General features: G+C 50.2%; 5 non-coding genes across 5 annotated transcripts; 3 read left to right on the forward strand and 2 right to left on the reverse strand.

Moving 5' to 3' along the window:
* Positions 1-15,333: 15,333 nt before the first annotated feature.
* TRNAG-GCC (transfer RNA glycine (anticodon GCC)) lies at positions 15,334-15,404 on the reverse strand. Its single transcript has one exon. It is a non-coding gene; the product is annotated as a tRNA-Gly (tRNA).
* A 1,674-nt stretch (positions 15,405-17,078) lies between these two features.
* On the reverse strand, positions 17,079-17,161 carry TRNAL-CAG (transfer RNA leucine (anticodon CAG)). The gene has a single exon. It is a non-coding gene; the product is annotated as a tRNA-Leu (tRNA).
* Positions 17,162-17,759: 598 nt separating this feature from the next.
* TRNAD-GUC (transfer RNA aspartic acid (anticodon GUC)) lies at positions 17,760-17,831 on the forward strand. Its single transcript has one exon. It is a non-coding gene; the product is annotated as a tRNA-Asp (tRNA).
* Positions 17,832-18,456: 625 nt separating this feature from the next.
* TRNAG-UCC (transfer RNA glycine (anticodon UCC)) lies at positions 18,457-18,528 on the forward strand. The gene has a single exon. It is a non-coding gene; the product is annotated as a tRNA-Gly (tRNA).
* Positions 18,529-18,815: 287 nt separating this feature from the next.
* TRNAE-CUC (transfer RNA glutamic acid (anticodon CUC)) lies at positions 18,816-18,887 on the forward strand. Its single transcript has one exon. It is a non-coding gene; the product is annotated as a tRNA-Glu (tRNA).
* The last annotated feature ends 496 nt before the right edge of the window (positions 18,888-19,383 follow it).

The following is a 19,383-nucleotide window of genomic DNA, read 5'->3' on the forward strand; positions in this document are numbered from 1 at the left end:
TTTGATACCATTTACTTTTCTAATGAACTACTTATATTAGTTATCCATGACTGCATAATAAGTCATTGCAAAACTTACCAATTTAAGCTAACAAATATTTATTATGTCACAGTTTCTGTGGGTCAGGAATCCAAGAGCAGCTTAGCCTCATGGTTCTGGCACAGGGTACTCATGAGGTCACAGTCAAGCTGTTGGCGGGGGCTGCCATTATTTGAAGCTTCAACTGGGGCTGGAGCATGCCATTCCAAGCTCATTCAGGTGGTTGCTCACTTAGGTAGCCTTAGCTCTTCCACATGTGGGCCTCTCCATAGGCTGCCTGTATATCCTACAAAATGTCTACTGGCTTTTTCGAAATACCTGTGTGTCCTCACAAAATGATACTTGGCTTCTGTGAAAAGTGGATTATGAGAGAGACAGAGAAAGAAGGACAGGGAGCCTAAGATGAAGTCATATGCTTTTACAACCTAATATTGGAAGGGATGTACCTTCATTTTTGCCATATTCTATTTTCACGAAGACAAACTGTGATGTGATGTGGGAGCGATCTGCAGGGATGTGGATATATGAAGGTGGGATAATCAGAGGCTATTTTAGAGGCTGACTACCACAAAAGTATAACTGACATATGTACTTACCTACTCCTCCCTTATTCTTTTAAACTGCCACATACCGTCATGTAGCTCATAAACAGGCTCTTAACTATAAATATGTCACATATTTCCTAATTTTCTACATTAGAGATAATGAAGCAATGAAGATACAACTTTGCCAATGGGTGCAAATATTTGAGTAAGATAAATATCTAGAGTGGAATTGTTAGGGTTAAGAATAAACATTTAAGATGTAGATGCATTCTTCCAAATTTTTATTTCAAAACTTTGTAGTGTTAGAGTAGGTAGACAGCCAGAAATGAGCAGGCAAGGGAGCCCCCTAGAAAAAGAAGCCCTGGAGATGCTGCCCACTATAGTCAGTGCTGCCCACTGACAGTCAACAAAAAGATAATGGCTAAATTGGCTACATCTGGCCTTATGGTTAGACTCCTCTAGCCCTGAAGGGGACTTATCAGGCCCTAGCTAGAGATAACTATGCTAGGGATTTTCCCCACTGGCAAACACAGACAGTCCTCCAAAAACTTGCCTTGGACTATACTTGTGCTCATTTTAACAGTAAAAACACACCCCTAGGTGGAGATTTTAAATGCTAATTAGACCTGCAACATGTATACCAGCATGTACAACCACAGAGCATGCATGCTCAAAGGGACCTCCCAACATGCTTGCAAGTGACACCCCCTCAAGCCTTTTCATGAATAATCACGTAAGATTCTCATAGAGACAGTCACCCAGCACTACCTGCTGCTGGCTCATTCTTTTGAGCAACCCACTCTGACTCATCTTTCAGAGTATAATGTCTAATTAAATAGACACTACTACTACTATTTTTTCAGGCAGGCCAGCTTGGAGCTGTTTTCTACTCCTGTCTAGGAATGTACTTTGTCTTTCTTCAATAAACTCTGCTACTTAACCCTTGCTATGCGTCTTTTGGCTGAATTCCTTCTTCCAAATTAAGAAGAACCTAGGATTCCCGCATTGCCAGTAACAGTACTATAATTTCACATTCAAAAAAAAAAAAAGATAATAGTGACCATTTTCTCAGACCTTCAGCAACACTGCACTACCAAATATTTAAAATAATACCAAAGGCTAAAAAAATCACAAGTTAGAAGTTTGCATAGATGGAGGGACATGTGATAAAGGATGTATAATAGGATGTTAAAAACAAAATCTAGACGGTGAGTTTGCAAGTATTAGTTTCCCAGGACTGCTGCAACAAATTATCACAAACTGGGTGGCACCAAACGACAGAAATTTGTTCTATCACGGATCTGGAAATTAGAAGTGTGAAATCAAGATGTCAGCAGGACCATGCTCCCACTAAAGGCTTCCCATGCTTCCACTAGGGAAGAATCCTTCTTTGCCTCCTCCTGCCTTCTGCTGACTACCAGATATCCTTGACTTTCCTTGGTCTTTGGCAACATGACTTGAGTCTCTGTCTACACCTTCAGATGGACTTCTTTTTAGTGTGTTTCTGTGTGTCCTCTCCTCATCTTTACATGGACAGCATTTGCCTTCACTTTATCCACAGGCTGTCCACCAAGCTGCAAGTGATAAGACAAACTGAATGCTTGCAGAAATATCTGATTAAAGACTAATACATCATCAACAACCCCAAAATGAGTATGTAAGATTCTCATTTGCAGAAATATCTGATTAAAGACTAATATATCAATATCCCAAAAATGAGTAAGATTTCTCATTTCACTATAAATATATGTAAATTAAATGAAATTTTTGAAACAAATGAGAGTATACAACCTCAACTTTTTATACACACAGCTCAGGATCTGGAACCAGTGAAACAGCCAGGGCACTTGATGGCATAAGTGTTATCCTCAGAAATCACAGACTCTGACAGGTGACCAAACCAGTAGACAAAGATGCCCTCAGCAGACAGAAAAGTAATCTTTCAGTCACAAAGATTCCACTGGCAGAAGGATGACTGTGGCAAAGTCCTGGCCAATTCTCTATTTGTATAAGTGTCTCCATCTGTGTACATACATCCATCGTTAGTGTGTGTGTTGTTCTTGTTCTTTGTGTGAAAAACAAATGTCAGCTAGAAGTCTATCCTGACACCCACCCTCCCACACACACTCCTGGTCAGTTTAACTCTTCAGTTTTCCCCAATGGATCCTCTCTCTCCCCACTTCAGCCTCCATTGCCAGGTTGGTCTAACTAACCAGAACTCTCAAAATTCATTTTCACATCCAGAATACACAGAAAACTCAAACATATCAACAGTAAGCAATCCCTGGAACACACACACACACACACACACACACACACACACACACACAGCTGACCACCACCGCATACAAATACCATCTAAACCCATTAACGAGTGGGCAAAGAACACATAGGAATGGCCAACCAATACATGTCTGAAGAAAATGCTCAACATCACCAATTATCAGGGAAATGCCAATTGAAACCACGATGAGCTGTCATCTTACCCCAATTAGGATGACTATCATTAAACAGAAGGAAAAATAACTGATCCTGGCAAGGAGGTAGACAAAAGGGAAGACTTTGACACCATTGGCAGGAAGGCAAATAAGTACAGCCATCATGAAAAATAGCATGGAGATTTCTCAAAACAAAACAAAACAAATCCCTGCCCACTCTGATAACTAAAGGTAGAGCTACCATTGAATCCAGCAATCCCACAGCTGGGTATTTATCCAAAGCAAAGGAAATCCAGATATCAGAGGAATATCTGAACCCCCGTGTTTAATGCAGCACTATCCACAACTGCAGAAACATCAAATCAACCTAAGTGTCCATCAGTCAGGAAATGAAAAAAAAATGTGGCATATATACACCATGGAATACTGTTTGGCCATACAAAAGAAGAAAATCCTCTCATTTGCAGCAACATGGATAGAACTGGAGGTCACGATGTAAGATCAAATGAGCCAAGCACAGAAAGAAAGGGCATGTTCTCACTCCTATATGGGAGCTCAAAAAGTTCACCTTGTCGAGGTAGAGAGTAGAATAGTAGATACCAGAGGCTGGAGAGGGTGTTTGGGTGACTGTGGTGAAGAGAGGTTTGTGGCAGACTGCCACAGTTACTACTTGAGACCATCACTACAGCAGTTACTACTGTTACTGCTTGAGACCATTGCTACAGCAGTTACTACTGTTACCACTTGACCATCATTACAACCGAACAAAGGGACAAACACAGGAATGATAATGAAAAACAAAACAAACTATCTTAAAGGGGAACCGGGAAAGAAGAGGGCTCCCTGCTTCTAGTGAGCAAAGGCGGCCCCTGAGCTTCTACAGCCCTTTGTATTTATTGGGTAACAAGAGTAAGGAGAAGGAGGTAATGATTGGTCAGCTGCTTAATTGATCACCGGTTCATATTGTTACTGACAGGCTTCAATTATCTCTAATCATAAGAAACATTTGTGCATCCTCCAATATCTTTTTGTTTTGAAATCAGTTGAGCAAGGCAATTGCAGGCTGTGCAACCCTTCATTGTCAGTTGGTGATCCAGCTTCATTTTTCTTAGCCCTTATTCAAAATAGAGTTGCTCTGGTTTGAATGCTTCTTACACATTTCCCCCTTCCCTTTTACAAGAGGACCTTTCATCCTACGGGTTGCAGAAGGATGAAGGTCCGTCTTCTGCAACTTCTTCGTACTGAATAGAGGCGATTATATTCCTGCCTATTAGAGTCTCTTGTATTCAGGGTAGAGAGGAGTTCAGTCACAAAGCATTGGTCCATTAAGCATCGATTGTACCTCTGAGTTCAAGCAAAAGGTGAAACCCTGGTGCTGTAGCAGTTTCTCAGCTTCCTGTGTGGTTTTCCTGATCTGTCCCCATGTTATGGGGGTTGATGTCAGTGTGACTCCAGTTGGTCCTCGTTCCATCTTTGCATTCAAATTCAACTGGTTCATGGCTCATACTGGGGGAACCAGGTCCATGGTTGGGATCCATGGGTCCCTCCAGTCTCCCGTTCCATGGTCATACACACCTTGAGGACACCCACATGGTTTGTTCATCTTCTGTGAAGACACAAGCATACCCTCGTCCCCACGTTAGTAAATCTACTGAAACAAAGGCAAAGGCTCTTGTGGTTGTAGCCAGGAGGCATGCCGTTGCTTAGCATTTGTTCTACAAGCTGTAACTCAGCTTCTGCCTCTTTGGTTAATTACCGTGGGGTAAAACTTTCCACTGATGAGAGACAGCTCTTTCTGATTAACAGAAGACACAGAAAAAGCAAATGAAGACTTATCTTTCTCGTAAACAATCCTCAAGATCTATTACCACGGGAGTCTTTTTCCCATATCCATAAGCCCACAACACTTTTCTTCAATCTACACTGCACAAGTGGGTCTATGAGATGCTATGGGTTGTGATAGATAAATCTCTTAGGTGTGCTTCCAAATCCCTGACCTCCTCACTCCTTGCATAGAGAAGGGTACAATTTACAGGGAATAAGCAACAACCGAGCAATATACTCTCTCAGTTCAAAAACCCAAAGATCTTGTGACATTACCACTACCTGAATTTCTCCTTCACAATCAAAATCAACAACTCCTGGGCCTGTAAGTTAAGACAGCTTTTACCAAAATCAATCCAATGTATCTTGTTGGCAAAGATCCCCAAATATCAATGGGAATCTTAGTGAGTTTGTTTCCTCTAATTAACATAATTTGTTCTCTAGGAGATCTAATCCTGCATTTCCAGGTGTTCCCAGGGAGAGGGAATCAATGTGCCTCCGGTAACCTCCCCTGAGACAGAGTTGTGGTCTGGACAGGGAATGCCCTCATAGTTTGAGGTACCTGGGTCCAGGCACCCTTCTCGTTTCCCAACAGGGGGATGCCATTTTGATGAAATTTTGAGCGGCATTGATTAGCCCAATGATTTCCTTTATTACAAGGAGGGCAAACTCCTGGCGTTTTTTCTGTTAAGACGGGAACTGTTTACAAGATCCCTTTTTCCCAGAGGTATGACAGCCTTATTTTTTGAAATGTCCAATTTTTCTACACTTATAACACTTTCCCACTTTAGGGCTTGACCCTTGGTTTCTTTTAGAGCTGTCAGCTACCAAAGCAGCCATTACTTGAGTCAATACTGCAGAGCAATGAAACTCAGTTCCCACATCTTGATAAGCTCAGAGAAAACCTCCCAAGTCCCCTGCACACCTCACAGGTGCCAGCACATGTTTACAATCCATGAAAGCCAAAGCTAAAGGTAGCCTTTCTGTAGTCACAAAAGATGGTACAAGCCAATTTTCATTCTCCCTCTCGTGTTCACTACTTTCTATAGGTGCTATAGGTGGGGCAAAAAAATTCTCTTAAACCCTGAAATAATGACAAGAAGATGGTATGTACCCAACTCCAAACAAAAAAAGAGAAAAGAAATAACCAAACTCTTCCTCATGTTACTCTGATTAAAAAACTTCCCATTCTTTGTACCTCTAGGGAACTGACCAGTACCTTTTTAGAGCACTGACCTTATGTTGCTGCTGGCAGACTTGTAATGGGATTTCTCGTTTATCTGGTTGGTTTTAGTTTTTTCTGTTAATTTTTTCTGTTCCAGCACCCCTTCCTTGTTCAAGTCCCTATAGGATCTATCTGTCCCTGCAAATGTCTGCTAGTCTTTGCTAGTCTCTATTTTTGTACTTCTTTGGGACACTGACCTTATATTGCTAGTTTTTGCTAGTCTTTATCTATCCTTATCTGTCCCTATCTGTCGCTGCTTATCTCTACTTATCTCTATTTGTCCCTGCAGGCCTTTTTCAGGTCCCTTCAGGTTTCTTTTTGCCCCTGATAGTCCCTGTTCAGGAGCCACTTGTGGCAGACTGCCACAGTTACTACTTGAGACCGTCACTACAGCAGTTACTACTGTTACTGCTTGAGATGGTAATTATGTCTGGTACAATGACAGAAATGATAACAAAAAAAAAAAAAAAAAAAGAAACTATCTTAAAGAAAGGGGAACCAGGGAAGAAGAAGAGATCTCCCTGCCTCTAGTGAGCAAAGCAGCCCTTGAGCTTCTACAGCCCTTTGTATTTGTTGGATAACAAGAGTAAGGAGGAGGAGGTAATGATTGGTCAACTGCTTAATTGATCACAGGTTCATATTGTTACTGACAGGCTTCAATTATATGTAATCATAAGAAACATTTGTATGGCCTCCAACAAGGTTGGTGAAATAGGTACGAGCATGTGGTTAGATGGAAAGAATACGTTCTAATGTTCCATAGCAGAGTAGGGCAACTATAGGTAACAAAGATGTATTAGAGTTGTTTCCAAAGAGCTAGAAGACAGCACTTGAGAAGTTTCCAACAGGTGGAGATGACAGATACCCACGGGATGGATGTCCTACATCCCCTCACTGGATCACTACTGGATCACTACACAATATACACATGTTACAACATATCACAGGAATCTCATTAATATCATGTCCAGATGAAGAAAAACATCATAATGCTAAAAGAGTCGTTTTCACAGCTCCTCCTCCCCAGCACCATAGCCTATGGTCTCAGCTCCTCAGGTTCTGCTGGCATCCCTGCCAAAGCTGCTGACACATGCGGAGCCCAATCATGAACCCTGGACTCAGGGTCTGGTACACCTTGGAAAAGCCAGAGAGCTTGCCGGCGTGAGTGGCTCTTGCAAGTGGCCCAATTATTAGGCACAGATCTCTCCCAGCTGAGAGAGAAGCCACCTGTCAGCCACCAGGCTTGGCTTGGTGGAAGCAGTGCTGCTGGAGAGTCCCGACCCAATCAGTGGCCAGATACAAGTGACAGTGTGTGGTGCTGATGGTAGTGGTCGTGATGGTGGTGGTTGTGGTGGGTCCACTGGTGGCCATGATGATACAGGAGGTAGGAAGAAATTATTTAGGCAGATAGTGAGGGTAAAAGAGTCCTCAACAGAGCTTCTCTTTTAACAAAAAGCAGCCCAAGAAATTATTTTTTCCTAACAAAGAGCAGCCTAAAACATTGAGCTGCAAACATACATAAGCAAGCTGGAAGTTTGCACGGGGGGAATGCCAGCAGCTGCGCTAATAGAAAAGGGCTACCCGGGGGCCAGGCATATCCAACATTCAGGTACCATCTTCCCTTTTTTTTTTGTTACTGCATGTACAGTAAAGGAACAGGCGACATGGCCCAGCTCAGGAAGAAGACCCACTTGCATAATAAAATATTAGGGTGGGGAAGGCCAGAAATTTGCATCCTAGGCAAATGGCATACCTAGTCCTAACCAGTTTTTTCACCTATGCAAATGGTAGACCTAGTCCAACCAATCTTTCATGCCCCATGTAAATCAGACACTGCCTCCTCACCAGACATCTATAAAACCCCGTGTTTCACTGCAGATCTGGAAACCCATTTCTCTAGGACCCCTCTCTCTAGCAGAGAGCTATTCTTTTTCTTTCACCCATTAAACTTCTGCTGTTAACCTCATTCTCTGTGTGTTCACGTTCTTGATTTCCTTGACTGTGAGACAACAGACCTTGGGTATCACCTCAGACAATGAGGCCATTTCATTGTGGAGGCCCATCTAGGATCCAAAGTAGATTCATCAGAAGGGTGAGGATAGGAGCAGACTCCAAATATTTACTTTCATTTCAGGGCCTTCTGCCCTCAATTTTAATATCAAACTAAAAACTGAGTGTCTGATGGCCAGTTAAAAACCTTTAAGGTGGCCACGGATCTCAAGACCCAGATGACAGACTTGGTGGGGGGAACTTAGCAAATACCCCAGTGGCCTCAGAGTGCTGGGAAAGTTGGCTCTGTTTAAACCGGTTTCCTTCATGGAGAGCCTAGCTGTCATGTGGGGCTGGAAAAGGTCCAGAGGCAACTGATGGTTCCAGGCCAGGGCCACACCCCGGTATGGACTAACCCTAGCTTCCAACTGCCACACTGTTGGATGTCAGCAACAGGATCTCCAGCTTTTTCTATGGCAATTTTCCTGCTTTCCTGTCCATAATCACCATGTCTCTTATCCAATCTCTGTATGCAATGCTGTGGGGATTTATACAGCTCAGGAAAATAATCCTGTTAGTCAAGATCAACAAATGCCACAGTAACCAGGAATATAGCTCAAGGGAATGCCATTTCTGTGATTTTTCTAGGAACAAAAGGTTTCGCACCACCACCCCACCCTTGCCCCCAGTAAACATCTCTCTCTCCCCGCTTGGTTTGGAGAGCACATGATATTTAAACAGCACCACCTAGTGGAATAGAAATCCTCTCCATGAGTCATCTTGGGAAGGCCCTTTGCTGAAACACTCTATTTTCTAATTCTCCTCCCTTTTTTCTCCCTTCTACTAGAGACCAGGCTGTATGTCCCATCTATGAATAGGAAAACTCAACAGTGAGAGAAAAATGTCCTCCAAAACCAAATTTTAGCCCCAATACTATTCCATCAGCAGAAAAACCACCATTCGATTCCTACAGTCTTTTAAGACACCTATTTTCCTAACTAAAATGGTACTTAAATAATAAGGAGATTTTTATGTCCAGAAGTTGACTACAACCACTGCCTAAGAATAAAAGCTTTAGTGCAGGCCACAATAGCAGATTATAGAACTCAACTGAGTACACTCCCTCTATTAATGGGCCTTGCCAAATACAATTGTTACATATTCTTTCCTGAGATCCATCTATCGGAGAGCCACACAGATCACACAAGTCTAGGAAGTCAAAGGGAAATCACAAGTGGAGGACTAGAGTCGCATGGGTGAGCATGACTAACTCCATCATTTGGCTCCTCTGGATCCATGGCTGCAGGTCACGCCTGCATCCATGGGTGGCACCTTTAGTGGATGCCAGGGCCCAGGGAACCAAGGAGGGAAAACAGTTGGGAGCATGCTCCCACTGTCTTCCTCTCTACCTTGGGCCACTGGAAAGGAAAGAGGGAACAAAGGACTCCTTTTGAGTACATTCTAAAGCACTGAGACTCCTTTGACCCTGAAACTCTGCTTTTGCACAAGGGCAGGACCTTCTTATTCGACTTTTTCAAGCATTGCACAATCGACCCAGTTATTTTAGTAGTCATATCACGCAGGCCCAAAGGGAATGATTCCCCAAAACTAGAGAAGCAGCTCCTGGGGGAACCATCTGAGGCAGCAATTGAGTGTCCTGGCCCTTTTTGTCCCCCTTATTCAGAGCCCCTTCCAACTTTGTCATCAGCTCCTCCAGTTCCAACATCTCCACAACTCCCTACTCCCCCAACTTTGCTCTTACCCCTACAGGAAATGCCCAGTGAAGGTGACACCATCTTAGGGTTCAAATTTCCTTCTCATTGCAGGACCTTAGGCAAATAAAGGGAGAATTAGGCTGATTTTCTGATGACCCTGATAGGTATACACAAGCTTTCCAAAATGTAACTCAGGTGTTGGACCTCACATGAGGGGATGTTATGCTGCTCTTAAACCAAACCCTAACCACAGCTGAAAAATAGTCAGCTCTACAGATAGCAGAGAAGTTTGGAGATGAGGAATATGTCTCCTATAGTAGGCCAAAAAGGAAAAGAGAAAATATGGAAGGCAAAGAAATAGGGGAATCATCATTCCCAATAGGAAGAGAGGTGGTACCTCTTGACAACCTTGAATGGAACTCCAATGACTCCAAAGATGAGTGGAAAAGGAAACACTTTTTAATGTGCATATTGGAGGGCCTACAAAGAACTAGGGCCAAACCTCTTAATTACTCTAAACTGTTCATGAATATGCAAAAAGCCAGATGAGAATGCCTCAGCCTTTATGGAAAGGCTGAGAGATGCACTAATAAAACACACCTCCTTATCCCCTTATTCAGTTGAGGGATGGCTGATCCTAAAGAACAAGTTTATTACACAGGAGCTCCCGATATTAGAAGGAAACTGCAGAGTCAGGCTATAGGACCAGATAGGACCTTGGAAAACCTCCTGAGGGTGACCACCTCGGTCTTTTATAATAGGGACCAGGAAAAGCCCCAGGAGAAAGACAGAAAACACAAGAGAAAGACAGAGTCTCTAGTAGCTGCTTTGCAAGCTTGCAAAGTCCGGGATCCCCAAGGTGCATCCACGAGTGGCTACCAGTGTGGCAAGTCAGGGCACTTTAAGAAAGATTGTCCAGGCAGCAAGAAGAAGCCACCTCAACTCTGTCCAGCTGGTATCAGGGACCACTGGAGATTAGACTGTCCCCAGAGATGGAGGTCACTGGGTTCAGAACCAATCTCACAGACGGTCCAACAGGACTGATGGGCCCCAGAGCTCAAACCCCTGGCTCCAGAGGCTCAAACTTCCATTTCTGCTCAGGAGCCCCAGGTGATTCTGGAAATTGAAGGCAGGAGGGTGGACCTCCCTCTGGACACTGGATCCAGTCTCTCTCTTCTCTTTTCCAATCCAGGCCTCCCCTCTTCCCATAGCATGACCATGATGGGCATCTCAGGAAAGATTCTAACCTAATATTTTTCTCAGCTCATTACTTGCAGTTAAGGGGACCTATTATTTACACATGTCTTCTTAATCGTGCCTGAAAGTCGCACTCCTTTACTAGATAGAGACAGTTTAGCTCACATGGCCGCCAGCATCCTTATAGCCCCAGAAGAAACTCTTTGTCTTTCCCTGGTGGAAGCTAATATTAATACAGAAGTATGGGCAACTGAAGGAAGAATAAGGTCGAGTTTTAATCACTAGGCCAGTCCAGATCAACCTTAAGGATCCTACTTCTTTTCCTAACCAGAGAAAATATCTCCTAAAGTCAGAAGCTAGGAAAGGGCTATAAGCCATTATTAATAACCTGAAAATGCAGGACCTCCTCAAACCCTGTAAAAGCACCTGCAACACCCCAATATTAGGAGTACAAAAACCCAATGGGGAATGGAGACTAGTTCAGGACCTCTGCCTCATTAATGAGGCCACAGTCCTAATTCATCCAGTGGTCTCTAATTCCTATGCCTTGCTAACTCAAATACCTGAGGGAACTAATGGTTCACAGTCCTAGATCTAAAGAATGCCTTTTTCTGTATACCATTACATCCTAACTCTCCATACCTGTTTGTCTTCTAAGTTCTGGCCAAACAACCCAGCTAACATGGATGGTGCTGCCTCAGGAATTTCAATATAGTCTTCACTTGTTTGGAAAGGCACTATCAAAGGAGCTCTCTGAGTTTTCTCATCCTCAGGTCAGGGTTTTGCAATATGTAGATGACATCCTGCTCTGTGTCCCAACTGAGGAAGCTTCTCAGGAAGACACAGAAGCTCTTCTTAATTTCCTATCTGACAAATGATATGAGGTTTCAAAATCCAAGGCCCAGCTTTGGCAAACCTCAGTGAAGTACCTGGGTTTACTGTTGTCTGAAGGGACTAGAGCATTAGGGGTAGAAATGATTGAACCTATTTCTTCCTTCCCCCTTCCTAAGACCCTCAAGCTACTAAGAGGATTTTGGGACATGACAAGATTTTGCAGACTATGGATACCTGGGTATGGTGAGATAGCTCATCCCTGATAACACCTTACAAAAGAAACTCAGGTAGCTAAAACTCATTTCCTAACCTTGGAACCTAAAGTTCAAAAGGCCTTTAACCAGCAAAAACAAGCCTTACTTAAGGCACCAGCCCTCAGCCTTCCCACAGGGAGGGCCTTCAATCTTTATACGTTAGAAAGGAAGGGAATGGCACTGGGAGTTTTAACTCAAGCCCAAAGATCAGCTCAACAACCAGTGGGCTACCTGAGTAAGAAACTTGATTTGGTAACTAAAGAATGGCCAGCACGACACCGAGCAGTAGCAGCAGTGGTCCTACTGGTACCAGAGGCTACCAAGTTACCCCTGGGAAATGGCAAAACTCTTTATACCTCCACATAGTGTAGCAGGATTGCTGTCCTCTAGGGGAAACCTTTGGCTAACGGATAGACAGCTCTTTAAATATCAGGCTCTGCTGTAAGAAGGGCGTTCAATCCAGTTAAAAACTTGCTGTCACCTAAACCCAGCTGCTGTCCATCCCTAGAAAACTGGGAAACCTAAAGATAACTGTGAACAAGTGGTACAGACCTCTGCAGCCAGGGAGGATCTCATGGAAACCCCCCTAGAAGATACAGACTGTACTTTCTTCAAGGATGGAAGTTCCTTTGTGGAGCAAGAACTCCATCAGGTAGGATATGCCTTAGGCACTCTAAATGATGTTATTTAACGTGTGTCTTTCTCTCCAGGCACAAGCACACAACTAGCTAAACTGGTATTTCTTACAAGAGCACTAGAATTAAACAAAGGAAAGGTAGCTAACATTTAAACTGACTCCACCTATGCTTCCTTAGCTCTTAATGCACATGCTGCCATTTGGAAATAAACTCACTTTCTTAACACTAACGGCTGTACTTATTTGTCTTCCCGAGATAGGTTTCTAAGTATTCCCTTTTATCGACCTCCTCTCCAAATTCAGTTATTTTCCCTTCTGGTTAAAAATCGCCATCCTATCGGGGGTAAAATGCAATCTCATCTGGTTTTGATTTACATTCCCTGACGACTGGACATACTGAGCATTTTCTTCATATACCTGTTAGCTGGCCATTACTATGTGTTTATTGCACAGATTCTAATAAGATTAGGTGGCATGCACATGTGCCAGCCATTGCCCGTTTGCGTGTGTGTCTGTGCCTATATTTGTGCAAGGCGGAGTGCCTGCATGTATGCAAGCTCCCACTTACAGTTGACAAGTTTAAGTTTCTCGCCTATTCTGGATGTGAAAATGAATCTTGAGAGGTCCCAAGAGTTAGACCAACCTTGCAACAGACGTTGAAGCACGGAGATACAGGAGCTCCTGGGGAAAAGCCAACAGCCAAGCAAACCAAAGCATGTGTGGAAAGTCAGGGTTTAAGATAGATTTCTAGGTGACATTTATTTCCCATGTCTTCACCTACTCTATCTTATTTCCAAAGGGCAAGGAACATAAGGAGATGGCATCTATCTGCAACACCTATATTTGCTGTGGAATTTCTTCCCAGCCCCTCCATAGAACAGCTCTCCAACCCTCTATTTATCCCTGCATTGATCTTGTTGTGGGGTTGATTTCCTCACTAAAAAGCAGAGCTCAGTTGACTTACTGCCAAAAAACTCTTTAGGGTCAAAGTGGACGTCCAACCAACTGCACAAACCTGTCACGTGTCATTCATGGGATCCTGGCACAGTCTGATAACCTGCAGAGACCAGATCCTATCAGGGATAGAGATGTTTGCCACCCCCACAGGAGGCTGGCTTGCTCATCAGAATGATGTGGGTGGATGTCAATGGGTGACAGTGACGAAGGAAGGTGCACATTCCCATGGCTGGAGTCCACCCCAAACTGGGGCAAGGGGCTGACACCAAAGAAAGGACAGAAGCATGCTGCATGCTGGGAGGTGGGAGAAAGAGTCCAGGGTGTCCAGGGGGTGCAAAGCCTGACTATTAAGATCTGGGAGTGAGGCTGTCCAGCCAGAAGGAGGTTGGTCAGATGCCTAGTGCATGGGGGCATGTTCCGAGCTGGCTGTGCCAGCTACCTGTGTGATATGAGGGATGCCAGCTAGTGACACAACCTGAAGCAGGCCAGGACTGGGGGATGTGAATCGTGTGAGACAGGGGCATTCATGGTGAGAGGGAGAGTTGCCTGGGAGAGAGACATTGAGAGTGAGAGAAAGAGAGACAGAGAGAGACAGAGAGAGACAGAGAGAGAGAGGTGTGTGAGTGTGTGTGTGTGTGAGAGAGAGAGAAAGGGCGGGTGGGGGTGAGACAAAGGCGGGGCAGGGAGGGCTGAGCCTGAAGGCTGCACAGAACAGTACATTTAGAGCGGGTTGGTCTAGGCAGGAAGGAAGTCTGTGTGGTCAAAGGGGACCCCCACAGTGGAGACTGGGATGCTACGTGGGCCGGTCGGTCAGAGTATGGAGTGGGGCTGGGGTGAGGTAGCAAGCAGCCCAGGGTGGGGCAGACATTGTGACAGAGCGACTGGAGGCCACGTCCCACGTCCCGAAGGGGTACGGAATGCAACTGGACCCCAGACATAAATAAGCCGTCTTTAGGACGCACATTCAGGTCTCAGGCATGTGCCAGGGGCTGAGATGAAAAGAGGTCCGAGGGACAGAAACAAGGCAGCATCCTCCACTAAAGAGGTGGTCTGGAGTTAGGTAGGTAGATGCCACACGGCAGTGATGGTGCGAGCAGAATGAGGGGAGCGTGGAGTAGACGGAATACGGTGAATGTAGACCGTGCACGTGCCACGCGTATACTCCTGTGGTCGCGTTAAGGACTGTGTGACCCCTAGGAGAAACAGACGAGTTACTCCCGGGAGTGGCGACTTCCTAGCTACTGGAAGAGCATTTTCTGGATGTGGGGAGCCATCGAGGGGGGGACAGAGAGACCAAGAGGTAGAGGTGGTGAAGGGTGAAGAGAAGAGGTGGGGCGAGTGGGTGCAAGCCCGTGGTGCCTGGCGATATTCCTTGAAGTGAAATGCGTCGGGCAGAGGTGGTGGCAGGGTAGTGAAGAGAAACAGGACCAGGAGGTTGCCAAGGGCTGGTGTCTGGCGTGCTTTCGTGTTTGGAGGGGTTGTTTTTACCAAGGAAGGGGGGAGGGGTCAGCCTCACCCGCAAGTCAGTGGAGAGAGGCACGGAAGAAAGGGCAGAGGGGCATCGCGCGTGGGAGCGCAGCCGTTGCAGGACACGCTGGCGCGCCCGGAGTGTAAGGAGGCGGCAGAGGCGAGCGCAGCTCCATTTGGAGCAGCAGCAGCACCAAAATGGGAGGGCGTGCTGCATGGGCCGGGAATCGAACCCGGGCCTCCCGCGTGGCAGGCGAGAATTCTACCACTGAACCACCCATGCACCGATGGTAAAGCCAACGGAAGCTGGCACAGCGGAACTCGCCACCAGCCGCCGTTCACTGGTCACCGCCTGCCGTGGGTCTCCGTCCCATTGGGGCGTCCACGAGAGGCTGGCCCGACGGGGCGAGCAGAAGGGGAGGCTCCCGTCACGTCGAGGGACCTGGGGCGCGGCGCGGAGGGAGAGCGGAGGGAGAGAGGCCGACTCCTCCCGTCTTGCGCTTTCTCTGCCGCCCAGAGCCCAGAGACTGCCCGCCGGGGTCGCCAGGGGAAGGACCAGCCGTGGCCCGCGCCCGAATGCCCCGTGTGGGCAGCTGAGCTGTGGCGGGCCTTGCTGAGCGCGGATCCCCGGCCCAGACCCAGAGTTTTTCTTTTGTGTTTGTTTTGTTTTGTTTTCTTTGTTGTTGTTGTTGTTGTTGTTGTTGTTGTTGTTGTTCCGGCCGGGCTGGCCTTCTCGCTTGTGTCAGCTGCGGGTGGGTGTGGGGGTGGGTGTGTCAGCGTGTCAGCGAGCGGGGGCGGCGATGGGGGGACGGGTCTCGCAGCCGCCGCGTGCGGCTCAGAAACGCAGACCAAGTCCGTGGGCGCCTCGCTTCTGCGCTCTGACCCAGGCCACCGGCTCGCACTCGGGGTCCGGCCCCGATGGGCTGGTAGGGAGGCTGGAGCGCCAGAAAGGAGCGGAGGAGCGCTTTGGCAGAGCCGCAGCTGGCTGACCCGGGAGAAGGCGCGCTGGGTGTGGCTGGGACGGCCCAGGCCGCGGCTTCCCGCGTGGGGATGCGGTGTGGTGTGGCGCAGAGCTGTCCCGGCGGGGCCTGGCGTTTGTGGGCGCGTGACGGGGATCTAGGGCTTCCGCTCGTGATTCCTCGTTGGCTATCTTTCCGGGTACGGACTCGCCTGCCAGGCTGTGTGCAGGGATCCCGCTGCCTCTGGCCGGCAGGCGTCCCGGCTGCAGGTGGGCCGGCAGGCAGGTGTTAGCGGGAAGGGAGCACAAGTAGCGAGGTGAGATCGGCGACCTGCCTAGGGCGTCGGGAGAGTGGAATGCGCAGGCGGGGTCCGAGGGGTACCGGAGGAAAGGGCAGGATGTTGGATGGCGTGCCTGTGGTGGGAGAAGTGTGCGCGGCTCCAAGAGCGGGTCGCTGGCTCGCTGCTGTTCGGCGGTCAGAGGTTGGAGGGTGAAACCGAGCGGGCTGTGCACGCCGGAGGCCTCTGGGCAGCGCAGCGGCGATTCAAGGCGGTGGGCGCTGGGCGCTGGGCGGAGGCCGGTGGGAGGAAGGCGGGAAAAGGAGGAATAGGGGCAGAGTCCGGGCTGCGTCTGTTTGGGCGAGTGAGGAGAAGGCGGGCGGAGGAGATAGGTAGGGAAGAGCGTGGAAGGTGGTCGCGGTCGCTCGCTGTGTGTGTGGGGCCAGGGAAGAGGGCGTGTGAGGTGGTGGGGAGTGCGTCTGTCCGAAGGGCAATCGGTAAAGGGTCGCGGGCGCTGGCGCATGGTCCTGGGCTGTTTCTGCGACGGCCGGCGGGTGGGCAGGAAGAAGGGACGTGCCTGAGAAGCGGCGGCGTTTTGGAGGCTTGCTTCAAGGGGGCTGGAGTTTGGAGAGTGGGCAAGGGCTCAAGGCAGGAACCGACCAAAGGTGCTCCAGGGTTGCGATGGGCGTTGCCCTCCGGCGGGCGGGCCAAAAGGTCGGGTTGTCAGGAGTGGGATTCGAACCCACGCCTCCAGGGGAGACTGCGACCTGAACGCAGCGCCTTAGACCGCTCGGCCATCCTGACGGCGCGCCGGGGCGCGTCGCCGCTCGCCTGGCTGGGACCCGGCGCGAACGCCGGCGCCCTTGGCCGGCGCCTGTCTGGGTTCGGTGCGCAACCGACGGACCGCGGGGCCGGAGCGGGCGCCGAGTGAACGGAGCCGGCCGGCGTTGGCGTGGACGCCTCCGCGTCCCCACCCCGGACCCAAACGGTCCGCGTCGGGCCGGGCGCCGCCGCCCGCCCCCGCGCCCGCGCCTCCGCTGGCGGAACCCCGCAGGGCGCGCGCCCACCACGTCCTAGGAGCAGCAGCCTGGCTGTTTGGCCCGCAGCCTCTTCCTGCCGGCGCGATTCCCGCGCTGGAGACGGCAGGCAGGGCGCAAGGGGAGGTTCCACGCCGCTCCGGTAGCTGTCGGGGTCCGGCTCCGGGTCCCAGTGGGACCGCAGGGTGCTTTGTTGGGTGTCGGGGTAGGCCGCGCCAACGGTGGCGGGTGGCGGGTGGCGGGTGGCGGGTGGCGGGTGGAGGGCGAGCAGGCGCGGGGCCCCTGCGGTCGGGGGAGGGGATCAAGGCAGGGCTAGGCGTCCGCGGTCGGAGTGGGGTCTGGCGTCCCGGTGACCGTGGCCGTCGTCCTCGTTAGTATAGTGGTGAGTATCCCCGCCTGTCACGCGGGAGACCGGGGTTCGATTCCCCGACGGGGAGGCAGCAGTCCTTTTAGGGCCGCCGCCTCGGACCCAGCCTGTGGGCCCTCCTTCTCCTTCCTCCGCCCTCCAGCTAGTCGCAGGGCGCCATCCCGGGCCTGACCTGCCTGGCCCCTTGGCCCCCTGGGCCCTCTGGGCCCCCTTGGCCTCAGGGGCCCCCTTGGCCTCCTCCCTTTTCTTCTCGCCCGCCGCTTGATCGCCACAGCCGGGCGGCCTCCTCTGGCCCCCAGGGCGCCCAGCGAGCTGCCGGCCCAAAGTGGTTGTGGGAAGAGGCTTTCTGCCACTTGGCACAGGGCCCGGCGGCGGCGGTCGGTGGGAGGCGGAGGAGTTGAGGACCTTGTGGACGCCGGCCGTGTGCCCCCCGGACACCTGGTGGAGAAGGACTCCGGCGGCCCGGGTCTGCGAGGGAGCGAGAGCGCCCCCAGACGCAGAACGGGGGCGGAACGGGGCAGCCGCGCTCGCCTTGCACCGGTGGGGCGCGGGCCGGCCTTTGGCGGGGCCGTGGCGGCGCGGAGCTGCGGGCGGGCAGGCGGACGGACGGGGCGTCGGGGCGCTGCTGCGCCGGGCGTGGGCGGCGCGCTGGTGGGAGCCCCGGGCCGGCGTGGCGGGGCTGCCCGCGCCGTGCGGCGTTGGTGGTATAGTGGTGAGCATAGCTGCCTTCCAAGCAGTTGACCCGGGTTCGATTCCCGGCCAACGCAGCGGGCCGACCTTTTGCGGAGGTCCCGGGCGCCGGGCTCGTGTCGGAGCTTGGCCAGGGGCTGCGTGCGTGTGCGCCCGGGAAGGAGGGGCGCGGTGTTTGGAGGGTGTGCTGCGAACAGGGCCAGAGCTGCTGGTTGGGGCGGGCGGGTTGCCGCCCGCGTCTCCGGGGCTGGTTGCGGGTGTTTGTTTTAAAGGGAAGCAGGGGACAGGCGCCAAGGTAGCGCCCAATGCTGGGGCCACAGGCGCTGGGGCCAGGAGGCGCAAGCCGGGCCCTGAAGGCCGTCTCTCCCTGGTGGTCTAGTGGTTAGGATTCGGCGCTCTCACCGCCGCGGCCCGGGTTCGATTCCCGGTCAGGGAAGCCTTCCTTCTTTGGCTCTGCCTGCCAACTGCCAGGCCCCTTCACACCTCCCCTTTTGACCAACAGGCTCCCTCGCTTCTCAGGCGCCCCAGCCACAACCTCCGGCGGCCTCCACGTGCGCCCCCACCTCCCCGCCTACCTCCACCGCTCCGTCCTTTTGGCCTCGCTGGCGCCACCTTCGCAACATCCGCGTCACAGTTCTTCCTTGTCAGGTGCTCGCCTCCCTCCCACTCTTTCTCAGTGGCAAGGCCCACCGGCCGGGTCAGGCTTTCTCCTCCCATGGCCGCCAGGTGACCGCGGCCACTACCGCCGCCGCCGCCGCCGCCGCCCACCTCGCACCCTCGTCTGGCCACGGAATGGGCCAGGACTCTCGAGCAGAGCGGCTTCCGCCAAGCCAAGCCGGGTGGCTGACGGGCCACTTCTCTCTCGGCTGCGGGGGATCTGTGCCCAGCGTTTGGGCCACGTGCCCAGAGCCACTCATGCCAGCAAGCGCACT

The sequence above is a fragment of the Macaca fascicularis genome, chromosome 1 (assembly GCF_037993035.2).
Source record: "Macaca fascicularis isolate 582-1 chromosome 1, T2T-MFA8v1.1".
Classification (NCBI taxonomy): domain Eukaryota; kingdom Metazoa; phylum Chordata; class Mammalia; order Primates; family Cercopithecidae; genus Macaca; species Macaca fascicularis.